This window comes from Ambystoma mexicanum, chromosome 9 (genome assembly GCF_040938575.1).
Source record: "Ambystoma mexicanum isolate Mex_15411 chromosome 9, UKY_AmexF1_1, whole genome shotgun sequence".
In the NCBI taxonomy this organism is placed as follows: Eukaryota; Metazoa; Chordata; class Amphibia; order Caudata; family Ambystomatidae; genus Ambystoma; species Ambystoma mexicanum.
In genome coordinates, this window is record NC_090931.1 from 1,417,702,307 (window position 1) to 1,417,719,473 (window position 17,167).

Below are 17,167 nucleotides of genomic sequence, written 5' to 3' on the forward strand. Positions count from 1 at the left end.
ACTACAAAACTTGACAACAACCAAACTCCTTCAGGTGCTATCACAAATAATTTGGAATTATATCCACTACCAAAACCCCTTCAACAACTTAATGTATATGAGCGCATCATAATTCAAACAGTGCACCCATTTCAAGCAATAGTACAGCTTCAACCAAAAACTGCAAAATTACCTCCCTCTGAATTAGTGAAAGGTATTCGTGGAAAAGTAGTGTATTTACCATTAGATCTAAAAGAACATGTGCACACTCTAGGAGTGCAACGTCCAAAGCAAAAATCTTTAATTATCTTGGTAAATGGAGTACCTATAAAAGACAAAATAATTTGGCAACAGCTGGTAGATTTACATTAATTTAGAGAAGCCTTGCAATATCTTAAAGAGAATAACGAATATTACAAAGAAATTAATATTGAAGAAAACTTGAATAATACAACTGAAATAATTCAAGAGACACAAGAAGCTGGTCAATGTGAGCTCCTAGATCCTGCTACAATATCAAACACTTTAGACCATTATACAATTCATCCATTGCACTCTAATGACACAATAGAAGATGCACTGGAAATGTACCAAATGCGTCAAACAAAAGGATCACCAATCAGCATATGGGAAAAAAGTATAGAAGCACTTGCTTTTCCTCTACTCTTTCCTACTGGCAAAGGAGGAAGGTACGATGATAGACCTATTCAAATATCAGCATCAGAATACCGCTCATTACGGATGTATTCTGAAGATCCCAGATTTAGACAAAATGTGGAATACATATTCCACCTACTCTTTGAAAGTGGACTAGCAACTTTATGTTACGGAGTTGCACACCTATTAAAATCAGGATCACATTTTCAAAATATGACAGCCACACAATTATTTCAAAAAGTGCAACAAAAAGATGAGGTTTTACAATCAAATATTACAAATCTATTAGCAAGTATGCGTGGTACTAAAGAGTACTGGTTTCGACATCACGGAGATGTACGTTGTATGATCAGAAACCTTGGCCCACCCACTTGGTTTGTTACATTAAGTTGTGCAGAATATGCACGGTAAGAATTACATGATTTCCTATGCACTTTGTTCTCTGGATCCTATTAATGTTTCAAGATATTTTCACCATCGCTTGATTGCTATGCTACATTTTATTTGTAATAAAACTGTTCCTCCCCTTGGGGAAGTGGAACACTTGTTTTGGAGAAAAGAATGCCAAGCCAGAGGAGCACCACATATCCACATGCTTTTATGGATTAAAGATGCTCCTAAATTTGGTGAAGACAGTGATGCCACTGTTTTACAGTTTATTGAAAAATATGTCATTTGTGAAATTCAATCGGAATCCAAAAATAGGCATTTTCATGCACAAATGTTACAATTTCAAAGACACAAATGTGGAAAATATTGTCGGCGCAAATACAAAAACAAAGGGAAATACTACACCAAATGCTGATTTGGTTTCCCTAAACCAGTTACAAATACAGGTCAAGTGAACAACCTCAGGTCTTCAGTTAGACATAGTGTTAAAGGTAAGTCACCTAAAAATACATATTACATAAAAAGAAAAGAAGAAAAATATATCAATGATTACAATGCAATCATTGCCCACTTATGGAATGCAAACATAGATGTGCAGTACATTGCAGACAATTCTACTGCAGTTGCACGATATGTCACAGCATACTTAACCAAAGCAGAAAAGACAGAGCTGCAAGACCTCTGGAATGACCTGCATCAGATAAAACAGCGTCTCAAAAATTATACAGCTTGGACATAAAAATGCTGTCCCATAGAGAATGTGGATCCTATGAAGCAGCTGATCGTTTAACAGGTGCTGCACTGTATGGTAAATCTGAAATTATAGTATGGCTAAGTCTTGGTCCAGCTAAATCTATAAAAAGAGTTCTAAAATCATATGAAGATATAGAAACAATAGCCAAACATGATCCCGACAGCCAAGACATTTTAAAAAACAATTTATTGGACACATACTACCCAAACAGGAGCACCACTTTTGAAAACATGTGTCTATACCACATAGCCCACAACTATAAATACAAAACTAATATAAAACCTGATGAAAAAATTGGTAAATACAGAGTGACAAACTGTGAAGGCAGCTTAGTAAAACTCACCAAACCAAATTTAATTAATCATATAAAATTGTCATTAAAAGACTCTTCAACATAAAGAAGTATATTACATGTCCCTGCTACAACTCTTTAAACCATGGAGAAAAGAAGAAGAAATACTAGATAACTATGACTCATATGAACACGCTTTCAAAGCAAATGAAAGCACTATAACTGATGTAACCTTTACAAAGTACAAAACAATGTTGCACAATGAACAGCAACACGAAGAAGAACTCCAAACCCAACTAGATAAAGACACTCCTGACAGTAGTCAACCTTCTGTAACAGGAAGCCAAGAACCAGTGGGAGAGCCACTAATAACAAATGAGACAGAATTAGCTATGATAGAAGTAGAAAATACCATGTGTCAGTATGAAGATAAAGAAAACTTACCTATACTACAATCAAAACTAAACAATGAGCAATGTAGCATTTTTCAAGAAGTAACAAAAGAAATTGCACATGGTGTACAACATGAAACAAAGAATGCACCTGCCAAAATTGCAAACCTATACTATTGTACGTCAATGGTGAAGCTGGTTCTGGCAAAACATTCCTAATCAAAATCATCAGTAAGTTCCTTCAACAATTGACAAACAACAAACTGTCAGCTGTTGTCACTGCCCCCACAGGTTTAGCTGCCTACAACATAGGTGGTGTCACTTTACACCGATTACTACTATTGCCAGTAGAACACCAGAACAAATTAGACTATTACAAACTTTCTGCAGAAGCTGCAAAGGAACTATGCAGAGTATTGAAACAAATGAAAATGCTACTAATAGATGAAGTGAGCATGGTCTCCAACCTAATGTTGGATTTGATTCACCTCAGATTACAAGAAGTACTGAAAACAAACTATGAAGAGCTCTTTGCAGGAAAACACATTATTGTTTTCGGAGATCTTCTTCAATTGACACCAGTAAAAGGTGAGCCTATTTTAAAACATTAGAACACAAACTTTGCCGTAAAACTGTTGGCAGCATTGGAAATGTCAACCTTTGGCAACATTTCCAATACATAGAATTAACAGAAAACATGCGGCAATCTGCAGATCTCACTTATGCCAACATCTTAAAAAGTATCAGAGTTGGTATACTCTCTAAAGAAGCAGAAACAATATTGAAAACCCGGCAAATTAATGCACTTTATGGCGATAACGCATGTGCTACAGATGTTATGGAACAATTAGCCCACAAAAATGTCAATTGTATGGCCTTAATGCCAACTCTTGTAAGCTGTTTCAAATTCAATGAAATAATGTTAAGTAAAGAAATGCAACCAATAATGGAAATTAGCGCCACAAACAAACTAGATGTACATGGTATGACACTACCTACGTGTGACCAAGCCACAACAAGACTAAATAGTTTAGAACAATCAATCTCAAACACAGCAGGCTTAGAAAAGATATTAAAATTATCCTTAAATTGCAGATTAATGCTTAAACGTAACCTTGAGGTGGACCAAGGACTAGTTAATGGAGCACTGTGTACAGTTGTTGGCTTTCAAACATACCCACATGACAACAAAATTCAGTTTGTCAATATACTCTTTGACAAACTTTCAGAAGTTAAAAGGATAGGACGCTCAACAGCTCGATTCCTTCTCTTCAAAGACATGTATGTACGCAGAGAACAATTTTCTCTAACTCTTGCATACGCAGTCACGATTCATAAATCACAAGGTCTTACCGTAGACAAAGCAATGATCGATATTGGTAACACAGTCTTTAAAGAAGGCATGAGCTACGTAGCACTATCACGCTTATGTACACTTGACGGTCTATTTCTAATCAACTTTGATGCAAGTAAAATAAACACTGATATTCCTTGCATTTTAGAATACAATAGACTTTGCTCACTATACACTCCCCATCTAAACACATATTCTGTTCCACAAAAAGTAAAACGTTATAAAAGAAAAATAAATCAAATAGAAAAGCAACAGGATGTCACTGCAAATCCTCCAAAGACAGTAAAAGAAAGTCATACTTCATCAAGTACCACAAGCAAAAAAGAATCAATTAGGGAAAGTAAACCAGGTACTTCTTCAAAGAAGGAAGACAAACTCCAAAAAAAGCAGTCAGATACAGAACTACCTGGTCCATTTAAACCCTCAAATATAGTTGGTGTAAGTTGCTATGCAAATGTAGCAATGAATATTCTATTTCAATTACCACCAATTGTTGACAACAATTTACTTACACAGTACAGACCCATTGTGTATGCAAATGTTAGTACTTCACAGAAATGCAGCAAACAATCCTGACAACACGTATAGTGTTTATGGAATAAGACAACAATTGGACGACTGTGCTGGAATGGTGAAATTCACTATAAACTCACAGGAAGATCCACAAGAATGTCTAATGTACTTACTACAAATACTGGAAAACACAAACATACCTATAAATGAAATCTTCCAGATTTCATACATGTGGAAACATACATGCACTCTCTGCAACAATGTGACACAAGAAGAAATCCCCAATGAGCGCTTCAGATATATATCAATACCTAATTGTGAATCCATTCCATTTCAGCAACTTGTACAAAATGCATACCATGGTAGATTATGTTCTACCTGCAATTCAGATAATCACTCCATGTTAGTAATACAAACACATAGTAAATACGTAATAATAATGCTTCTACGTTACAATGCAGATGGTACCAAAAACAACTGCAAGCTGACTGGATTCACACATGGTCAAATATCACTTGGTAAGAAAACCTTCACAACAATAGGTATAATCTACCACGCAGGAGCCACAACCAATTCATGGCACTACACTGCATATATAAAAAAGAAATGTGGATGGTTTCAATGTAATGATAGTACCATTACTCTAAAGCAGAGATTACCAACAAATCTTACAAACGCTGTGTTCTTAAAACCAAAATTTGATAAATAAACTGTACTTAAACCTCAAGTAAACTTGTAGTAGAAAATGTAAACTGTTAGAATATTCCAAAAGCTATCTAACTGCCCAAAGATTCTACAACAATTAATCACATAAATGAATACCACTAAATTAGAGCAAAAAAAAGACTATTAGAATACGCCAATTGGTATCTAACTGTCCCAAAATTTAACAATATCCAAACAGATAAATCAATACCACTAAAATATACCAAAAAATAGACAGTTAGAATACGCCTACTGGTATCTAACTGCTCGAAAATTTCATAATATCCAAACATATAAATAATATGTGACTGCTCCAAAAAAAATGCAACAACCCAATGTATAAAGCATTAGCCAGAAACAACAAATGAACACTGAAAACAAACAAACAAATAAACTGTAGCATAACAGAAAAAGGTTTTTTTTAAAATCCAAAATGGATTTTTTTTCTCCCACAGACCCAATGACTTTAGCAACGAACACAGAAACTGAGCAAATTGCACAGTACTCTGGTTTGTAATCTACTAAATATGAGGGTCCAAAAAAAAAAATGTTGATTATACAATGTAAAAAGTCATTACAAAATACTAATACTAACATGCTATTTTCTTTCATCACAGAAATTAACAAGAAATGCATGTACTCCAGTTACTAAACCAAACAGTCAGTATATTATACACTCTATGCCCTGGCCACAACCATCACAGCATATCACACCCATAGTATCTTATAACTTTGTTCCTTATAAATTTGTTTTTGACCCAAAGTTATAAGCAACTATAAATGTGATATGCTGCAGTGGTTGTGGCCAGGGCATAGAGTGTTGGGTGCATAGCCCAACCACCGCAGCATATCACACCCATAGAGTAAAACATTTCCACTATGGCCTATGGAAACTTTTAATGTCTGCGTACATTACCAGTATTCTTAGAACACTTTCAATTTGCCAGCGAACAATACGGACAGCGTCTACAGAACACCCCCTACGAACATTTCAGGACAACGCGAGAGTTCTTAGAACACTTTCAACTTGCCATCGAACAATACGGACAGCGTCTTCAGGACACCCCCTACGAACATTTCAGGACACCGCGAGAGTTCTTAGAACACTTTCAACTCAACAACGAACAATACGGACAGCGTCCTCAGGACACCCCCTACGAACATTTCAGGACAACGCATGTGTTCTTAGAACACACCCCAATTTTGTTTATGTGCGAACATTTCAGGACAACGCGAGAGTTCTTAGAACACTTTCAACTTGACAAAGAACAATACGGACAGCGTCCTCAGAACACCCCCATTTTGTTTATTTGAAAACATTTCAGGACACCCCAAGTGTTCTTAGAACACTTTCAACTTGCCATCGAACAATATGGACAGCGTCTTCAGGACACCCCCTGCAAACATTTCAGGACAACACGAGAGTTCTTGAACACTTTCAACTCGACAACGAACAATACGGACAGCGTCCTCAGGACACTCCCTATGAACATTTCAGGACAACGCGTGTGTTTTTAGAGCACATCCCCATTTTGTTTATTTACGAACATTTCAGGACACGAGACAGTTCTTAGAACACTTTCAACTTGCCATCGAACAATACGGACAGCATCTTCAGGACACCCCCTACGAACATTTCAGGACACCACGAGAGTTCTTAGAACACTTCAGGACAACGCGTGTGTTCTTAGAACACACCCCCATTTTGTTTATGTGCGAACATTTCAGGACAACGCAAGAGTTCTTAGAACACTTTCAACTTGACAACGAACAATACGGACAGCGTCCTCAGAACACCCCCATTTTGTTTATTTGCGAACATTTCAGGACACCCCAAGTGTTCTTAGAACACTTTCAACTTGCCATCGAACAATACGGACAACGTCTTCAGGACACCCCCTGTGAACATTTCAGGACACCGAGACAGTTCTTAGAACACTTTCAACTTGCCATCGAACAATACGGACAGCGTCTTCAGGACACCCCCTACGAACATTTCAGGACAACGCGAGAGTTCTTAGAACACTTTCAACTTGACAACGAACAATACGGACAGCGTCATCAGAACACCCCCATTTTGTTTATTTGTGAACATTTCAGGACAACGCGAGAGTTCTTAGAACACTTTCAACTTGACAACGAACAATACGGACAGCGTCATCAGAACACCCCCATTTTGTTTATTTGTGAACATTTCAGGACACCAAGAGTGTTCTTAGAACACATTCAACTTGCCACAGAACAATACGGACAGCGTCCCCAGAACACCCCCATTTTGTTTATTTGCGAACATTTCAGGACACCCGTGATGTCCGCAGACAAATTGAACACAAAAAGAACGACTACCACATAAAAAAACACAACATTTAACCTATCTCATACCCTTCCATCCTCCCCAAACACTTCTACACACCAACACACTCTACTAAATACACATTTTGAACAAACTTTCACCGCGTGGTCCACGGACGTCTGCGAATGCAAGATGTCGGGCGCCACCAAAAATCTGACGCGCTCCACGCCCCACGCAGTCCAATCAACGAACACGTCGGATGTCCAAGGACATCGCGCAAGCCGCTCGGCCAATCAGGGCACTGTCCGCGGAGCGAACCGGGAAGTCCGTCCGCGAAGCGAACGGAGATATCACACATTTTTTTGCCTTACATTTTGGTCATTTTTAAAAAAAATACTACTGGATGGATTTACACCAAATTTGCAAAAGCACGCTTTCGGGACGAAGCCCACGCTGCTGCCGCAAATCTGGTGTAAATCCGTCCAGCGGTTTGGGCTGTAGACGTGCGCAAAGTTTTTTCCCATTATGTCTATGGGAAAAAACAAAAGTTTTGGGACCCCCCCTATAACTTTGCCCCCTCTGGACCAAACCTCTCCAAACTCTGCATAAGAACTCAGAGTGGGCTATATCCTTTTTTTGCAAAGTTTGGTGTGGATTCGTCCAGAGGGAGCAAAGTTATAAGCCACTCAAGAAATGCTCTTCCTATGGAAACACCAATTTAACCATAACTACACGGACGCTACCGCATCCATGTAATTATATATATAAGGTTTTAAAATGGTTGCAATGCTTGAATCTATGGGTGTGATATGCTGCGGTGGTTGTGGCCAGGGTATAGAATGTTGGGTGCATGGCCATTTGGCCATACACGCAAGACTCTATGCCCTGGCCACAACCACCGCAGCATATCACACTCATATGCCATGCACCCAAGAGCCTATGCTCTGGCCACAAGCACCGCAGCATATCACACTCATAGTGGCTTATAACTTTGGGTCAAAACCAAATTTATAAGGAAAATTGTTATATGCCAGTATGGGTGTTATATGCTGCGATGGTTGTATTTATCATGTTATACTTACTATTTGGTTTAGTAACGGGAGTCCATGTTTTTCTTGTTCATTTCTGTGATAAAAGAAAATAGCATGTTAGTATTAGTATTTTATAAAGACTTATTACATTGTACAATCAACATTTTCTTCTTTTTTTCCCTCATATTTAGTAGATGACAAACCAGAGTACTGTGCAATTTGCTCAGTTTCTGTGTTTGTTGCTAAAATCATTGGGTCTGTGGGAGAAAAAAAATCCATGTTGGATTAAAAAAAAAACCTTTTTGTGTTATGCTACAGTTTATTTGTTTGTTTGTTTTCAGTGTTTACTTGTTGTTTCTGGCTAATGCTTTATACATTGGATTGTTCCAGTTTTTGGGAGCAGTAAGATATTAGGTATTTTTTTGGATATTGTAAAATGTTGGAGCAGTTAGATACCAGTAGGCGTATTCTAACTGTTTATTTTTTAAAATAATTTTGTGGTATTGATTTATCTGTTTGGATATTTCTACATTTTGGGACAGTTATATACCAATTGGCGTATTCTAACTGTCTTTTTTTTCTCTATTTGAGTGCTCTTAATTTATCTGATTAGTTGTAGCATCTTTGGGCAGTTAGATAGCTTTTGGAATATTGTGACAGTTTATATTTTTTTTACTACAAGTGTACTTAAGGTTTAAGTACAGTTTAGTTATCAAATTTTGGTTTTAAGAACATTAAATGAGTGTTTGTAAGATTTGCTAGTAATCTCTGCTTTAGAATAATGGTACTATCATTACATTCAAACCATCCACATTTGTTTTTTATGTATGCAGTCTAGTGCCCTGAATTGGTTGTGGCTCCTGCGTGGTAGATTATACCTATAGTTGTGAAGGTTTTCCTACCAAGTGATATTTGACCATGTGTGAATCCAGTCAGCTTGCAGTTGTTTTTGGTACCATCTGCATTGTAACGTAGAAGCATTAGTATTATGTATTTACTATGTGTTTGTATTACTAACGTGGAGCGATTATCTGAATTGCAGGTCAAACATAATCTACCATGTTTTGCATTTTGTACAAGTTGCTAAAATGGAACGGATTCACAATTAGGTATTGATATATACACAAAGCGTTCATTGGGGATGTGTTCTTGTGTCACATTGTTGCAGAGAGTGCATATATGTTTCCACATGTATGAAATCTGGAAGATTTCATTTATAGGTATGTTTTTGTTTTCCAGTACTAATAGTAAGTACATTAGAAATTCTTGTGGATCTTCCTGTGAGTTTATAGTGAATTTCACCATTCCAGCACAGTAGTCCAATTGTTGTCTTATACCATAAACACTATCAGGCCGATTCATGGAATAATTAGCGCGGCGCAAGTGGGAAAAAACGTGCGAATCGCAGTGGAATAGCGAAAATCGCAGTGCAAGTGCGAAAATCGCACGAAAAGCAGCGCACGTCGATTCATGGAAGTCCGTGCGCGAGAAAACCAGCGGATGTGCGATAAAAAGTGCGCCGCGCACGTTGGCGCACAGGCCATCTAACAGCGTGCGCCAGGTCACAGCGAAAATCGCACAGGCCACAGCGAAATTCGCACATAGCGCGGCGCACGCAACAAAAGTAGGCGGAACACGGGCGTAACACTCGGAATGGGGAACAACTTGCAAAAACGTGGGCGTCACGGGGGAAGCACAGGGCACAAGTGCGCGGAACGCCCACACGCTCGCCTACAACACGTATTCATGGAATAGAATAGGGCAAAAAAGCGCACGCTCAAACCAGCGCACAGGCACAAACACGACCGCCACAAGAAAGCAGGCGGTAGCGTCTCTGCGGCTGTAAGAAATGTGCGCCAAAAGGTGCGCCAACAAATAGCACCCATATACTGCCATGATGAATGTCCTATACTGTGGCCCTCCAGGACAAATGACGTGCAAAGGGGTACCCACAAACACGGACACGCTGACAAAAAATACGTGTGCGTGTATACCGGGGTGCGCGGGAAGTCTCACACGCAATTTGGCCGGGTACGTGGATTTCAGGGGTGCGCGGGAAGGTCCACACGCGATTCCATCAGGGTACGTGTATTTCAGGGGTGCGCGGGAAGTCCCACACGCGATTACAGCAGGGTACGTGTATTTCAGGGGTGCGCGGGAACTTCCACACGCGAATAGCCTGGGCGCGTGTATTTCAGGGGTGCGCGGGAAGTTCCACACGCGAATAGCCTGGGCGCGTGTATTTCAGGGGTGCGCGGGAAGGTCCACACGCGATTCCATCAGGGTACGTGTATTTCAGGGGTGCGCGGGAAGTCCCACACGCGATTACAGCAGGGTACGTGTATTTCAGGGGTGCGCAGGAACTTCCACACGCGAATAGCCTGGGCGCGTGTATTTCAGGGGTGCGCGGGAAGTTCCACACGCGAATAGCCTGGGCGCGTGTATTTCAGGGGTGCGCGGGAAGGTCCACACGCGATTCCATCAGGGTACGTGTATTTCAGGGGTGCGCGGGAAGTCCCACACGCGATTACAGCAGGGTACGTGTATTTGAGGGGTGCGCGGGAACTTCCACACGCGAATAGCCTGGGCGCGTGTATTTCAGGGGTGCGCGGGAAGTTCCACACGCGAATAGCCTGGGCGCGTGTATTTCAGGGGTGCGCGGGAATTTCCACACGCGAATAGCCTGGGCGCGTGTATTTCAGGGGTGCGCGGGAAGTTCCACACGCGAATAGCCTGGGCGCGTGTATTTCAGGGGTGCGCGGGAATTTCCACACGCGAATAGCCTGGGCGCGTGTATTTCAGGGGTGCGCGGGAAGTTCCACACGCGATTACAGCAGGGTACGTGTATTTCAGGGGTGCGCGGGAATTTCCACACGCGAATAGGCTGGGCGTGTGTATTTCAGGGGTGCGCGGGAAGTCCCACACACGATTACAGCAGGGTACGTGTATTTCAGGGGTGCGCGGGAATTTCCACACGCGAATAGCCTGGGCGCGTGTATTTCAGGGGTGCGCGGGAATTATCACACGCGATTTGGCTTGGTACGTGTATTACAGGGGTGCGTGGGAAGTTACACACGCGATTAGGCTGGGTGGGTCCTCACAGGTGTTCCCTGTACACCCTCCATGGCCCCTGCAGGCAGCCCACAAAACAGGGGACTACCCTGCACACCTGCTCATGTCCCCTTGCACCCCCACCCCCCACCATCCAGGGGCACCCTCCACCAGGTCCCCACTCATGTCCCCTATCACCCCCACCCCCCACCATCCAGGGGCAGCCTCCACCAGGCCCCCACTCATGTCCCCTATCACCCCCACCCCCCACCATCCAGGGGCACCCTCCACCAGGCCCCCACTCATGTCCCCTATCACCCCCACCCCCCACCATCCAGGGGCAGCCTCCACCAGGCCCCCACTCATGTCACCCACCACCCCCACCTACCACCATCCAGGGTCAGCCTCCACCAGGCCCCCACCCATGTCTCCCACCACCCCCACCCCCCAGCAGTGCAGGGTCAGCCTCCACCAGGCCCCCACTCATGTCTCCCACCACCCCCACCCCCCAGCAGTGCAGGGTCAGCCTCCACCAGGCCCCCACCCATGTCTCCCACCACCCCCACCCCCCACCATCCAGGGGCAGCCTCCACCAGGCCCCCACTCATGTCCCCTATCACCCCCACCCCCCACCATCCAGGGGCACCCTCCACCAGGCCCCCACTCATGTCCCCTATCACCCCCACCCCCCACCATCCAGGGGCAGCCTCCACCAGGCCCCCACCCATGTCCAACCCATGTCTCCCACCACCCCCACCCCCCAGCCACCAGGGGCACCTGCCAGCAGGCCCCACCCATGTCTCCCACCACCCCACCCCCCAGCAGTGCAGGGGCAGCCTCCACCAGGCCCCCACCCATGTCTCCCACCACCCCACCCCCCAGCCACCAGGGGCACCCTCCACCAGGCCCCCACCCATGTCTCCCACCACCCCCACCCCCCAGCAGTGCAGGGTCAGCCTCCACCAGGCCCCCACTCATGTCTCCCACCACCCCCACCCCCCAGCAGTGCAGGGTCAGCCTCCACCAGGCCCCCACCCATGTCTCCCACCACCCCCACCATCCACCATCCAGGGGCAGCCTCCACCAGGCCCCCACTCATGTCCCCTATCACCCCCACCCCCCACCATCCAGGGGTAGCCTCCACCAGGCCCCCACTCATGTCACCCACCACCCCCACCCCCCACCATCCAGGGTCAGCCTCCACCAGGCCCCCACCCATGTCTCCCACCACCCCCACCCCCCAGCAGTGCAGGGTCAGCCTCCACCAGGCCCCCACTCATGTCTCCCACCACCCCCACCCCCCAGCAGTGCAGGGTCAGCCTCCACCAGGCCCCCACCCATGTCTCCCACCACCCCCACCCCCCACCATCCAGGGGCAGCCTCCACCAGGCCCCCACTCATGTCCCCTATCACCCCCACCCCCCACCATCCAGGGGCACCCTCCACCAGGCCCCCACTCATGTCCCATATCACCCCCACCCCCCACCATCCAGGGGCAGCCTCCACCAGGCCCCCACTAATGTCACCCACCACCCCCACCCCCCACCATCCAGGGGCACCCTCCACCAGGCCCCCACCCATGTCTCCCACCACCCCCACACCCCAGCAGTGCAGGGTCAGCCTCCACCAGGCCCCCACTCATGTCTCCCACCACCCCCACCCCCCAGCAGTGCAGGGGCACCCTCCACCAGGCCCCCACCCATGTCTCCCACCACCCCCACCCCCCAGCAGTGCAGGGTCAGCCTCCACCAGGCCCCCACCCATGTCTCCCACCACCCCCACCCCCCACCATCCAGGGGCAGCCTACACCAGGCCCTCACTCAGGTCCCCTATCACCCCCGCCTCCCACCATCCAGGGGCACCCTCCACCAGGCCCCCACTCATGTCCCCTATCACCCCCACCCCCCACCATCCAGGGGCAGCCTCCACCAGGCCCCCACCCGCGTCCAACCCATGTCTCCCACCACCCCCACCCCCCAGCCACCAGGGGCACCTGCCAGCAGGCCCCCACCCATGTCTCCCACCACCCCACCCCCCAGCAGTGCAGGGGCAGCCTCCACCAGGCCCCCACCCATGTCTCCCACCACCCCCACCCCCCAGCAGTGCAGGGTCAGCCTCCACCAGGCCCCCACGCATGTCTCCCACCACCCCCACCCCCCAGCAGTGCAGGGTCAGCCTCCACCAGGCCCCCACGCATGTCTCCCACCACCCCCACCCCCCAGCAGTGCAGGGCCAGCCTCCACCAGGCCCCCACCCATGTCTCCCACCACCCCCACCCCCCACCATCAAGGGGCAGCCTCCACCAGGCCCCCACTCATGTCCCCTATCACCCCCACCCCCCACTATCCAGAGGCAGCCTCCACCAGGCCCCCACTCATGTCACCCACCACCCCCACCCCCCACCATCCAGGGTCAGCCTCCACCAGGCCCCCACCCATGTCTCCCACCACCCCCACCCCCCCACCCCCCAGCAGTGCAGGGTCAGCCTCCACCAGGCCCCCACCCATGTCTCCCACCACCCCCACCCCCCAGCAGTGCAGGGTCAGCCTCCACCAGGCCCCCACTCATGTCTCCCACCACCCCCACCCCCCACCATCAAGGGGCAGCCTCCACCAGGCCCCCACTCATGTCCCCTATCACCCCCACCCCCCACCATCCAGAGGCAGCCTCCACCAGGCCCCCACTCATGTCACCCACCACCCCCACCCCCCACCATCCAGGGTCAGCCTCCACCAGGCCCCCACCCATGTCTCCCACCACCCCCACCCCCCCCACCCCCCAGCAGTGCAGGGTCAGCCTCCACCAGGCCCCCACGCATGTCTCCCACCACCCCCACCCCCCAGCAGTGCAGGGCCAGCCTCCACCAGGCCCCCACCCATGTCTCCCACCACCCCCACCCCCCACCATCAAGGGGCAGCCTCCACCAGGCCCCCACTCATGTCCCCTATCACCCCCACCCCCCACCATCCAGAGGCAGCCTCCACCAGGCCCCCACTCATGTCACCCACCACCCCCACCCCCCACCATCCAGGGTCAGCCTCCACCAGGCCCCCACCCATGTCTCCCACCACCCCCACCCCCCCACCCCCCAGCAGTGCAGGGTCAGCCTCCACCAGGCCCCCACCCATGTCTCCCACCACCCCCACCCCCCAGCAGTGCAGGGTCAGCCTCCACCAGGCCCCCACTCATGTCTCCCACCACCCCCACCCCCCACCATCAAGGGGCAGCCTCCACCAGGCCCCACTCATGTCCCCTATCACCCCCACCCCCCACCATCCAGAGGCAGCCTCCACCAGGCCCCCACTCATGTCACCCACCACCCCCACCCCCCACCATCCAGGGTCAGCCTCCACCAGGCCCCCACCCATGTCTCCCACCACCCCCACCCCCCCACCCCCCAGCAGTGCAGGGTCAGCCTCCACCAGGCCCCCACCCATGTCTCCCACCACCCCCACCCCCCAGCAGTGCAGGGTCAGCCTCCACCAGGCCCCCACTCATGTCTCCCAACACCCCCACCCCCCATCAGTGCAGGGTCAGCCTCCACCAGGCCCCCACCCATGTCTCCCACCACCCCCACCCCCCACCATCGTGGGGCAGCCTCCACCAGGCCCCCACTCATGTCCCCTATCACCCCCACCCCCCACCATCCAGGGGCACCCTCCACCAGGCCCCCACTCATGTCCCCTATCACCCCCACCCCCCACCATCCAGGGGCAGCCTCCACCAGGCCCCCACTCATGTCACCCACCACCCCCACCCCCCACCATCCAGGGGCACCCTCCACCAGGCCCCCACCCATGTCGCCCACCACCCCCACCCCCCAGAAGTGCAGGGTCAGCCTCCACCAGGCCCCCACTCATGTCTCCCACCACCCCCACCCCCCAGCAGTGCAGGGGCACCCTCCACCAGGCCCCCACCCATGTCTCCCACCACCCCCACCCCCCCAGCCACCAGGGGCACCCTCCACCAGGCCCCCACTCATGTCCCCTATCACCCCCACCCCCCACCATCCAGGGGCAGCCTCCACCAGGCCCCCACCCATGTCTCCCACCACCCCCACCCCCCAGCAGTGCAGGGTCAGCCTCCACCAGGCCCCCACTCATGTCTCCCACCACCCCCACCCCCCACCATCCAGGGTCAGCCTCCACCAGGCCCCCACCCATGTCTCCCACCACCCCCACCCCCCAGCAGTGCAGGGTCAGCCTCCACCAGGCCCCCACTCATGTCTCCCACCACCCCCACCCCCCAGCAGTGCAGGGTCAGCCTCCACCAGGCCCCCACCCATGTCTCCCACCACCCCCACCCCCCAGCCACCAGGGGCATCCTCCACCAGGCCCCCACCCATGTCTCCCACCACCCCCACCCCCCACCATCCAGGGGCAGCCTCCACCAGGCCCCCACTCATGTCCCCTATCACCCCCACCCCCCACCATCCAGGGGCAGCCTCCACCAGGCCCCCACTCATGTCACCCACCACCCCCACCCCCCACCATCCAGGGTCAGCCTCCACCAGGCCCCCACCCATGTCTCCCACCACCCCCACCCCCCAGCAGTGCAGGGTCAGCCTCCACCAGGCCCCCACTCATGTCTCCCACCACCCCCACCCCCCAGCAGTGCAGGGTCAGCCTCCACCAGGCCCCCACCCATGTCTCCCACCACCCCCACCCCCCACCATCCAGGGGCAGCCTCCACCAGGCCCCCACTCATGTCCCCTATCACCCCCACCCCCCACCATCCAGGGGCACCCTCCACCAGGCCCCCACTCATGTCCCATATCACCCCCACCCCCCACCATCCAGGGGCAGCCTCCACCAGGCCCCCACTAATGTCACCCACCACCCCCACCCCCCACCATCCAGGGGCACCCTCCACCAGGCCCCCACCCATGTCTCCCACCACCCCCACCCCCCAGCAGTGCAGGGTCAGCCTCCACCAGGCCCCCACTCATGTCTCCCACCACCCCCACCCCCCAGCAGTGCAGGGGCACCCTCCACCAGGCCCCCACCCATGTCTCCCCCCACCCCCACCCCCCAGCAGTGCAGGGTCAGCCTCCACCAGGCCCCCACCCATGTCTCCCACCACCCCCACCCCCCACCATCCAGGGGCAGCCTACACCAGGCCCTCACTCAGGTCCCCTATCACCCCCGCCTCCCACCATCCAGGGGCACCCTCCACCAGGCCCCCACTCATGTCCCCTATCACCCCCACCCCCCACCATCCAGGGGCAGCCTCCACCAGGCCCCCACCCGCGTCCAACCCATGTCTCCCACCACCCCCACCCCCCAGCCACCAGGGGCACCTGCCAGCAGGCCCCCACCCATGTCTCCCACCACCCCACCCCCCAGCAGTGCAGGGGCAGCCTCCACCAGGCCCCCACCCATGTCTCCCACCACCCCACCCCCCAGCCACCAGGGGCACCCTCCACCAGGCCCCCACTCATGTCCCCTATCACCCCCACCCCCCACCATCCAGGGGCAGCCTCCACCAGGCCCCCACCCATGTCTCCCACCACCCCCACCCCCCAGCAGTGCAGGGTCAGCCTCCACCAGGCCCCCACTCATGTCTCCCACCACCCCCACCCCCCACCATCCAGGGTCAGCCTCCACCAGGCCCCCACCCATGTCTCCCACCACCCCCACCCCCCAGCAGTGCAGGGTCAGCCTCCACCAGGCCCCCACTCATGTCTCCCACCACCCCCACCCCCCAGCAGTGCAGGGTCAGCCTCCACCAGGCCCCCACCCATGTCTCCCACCACC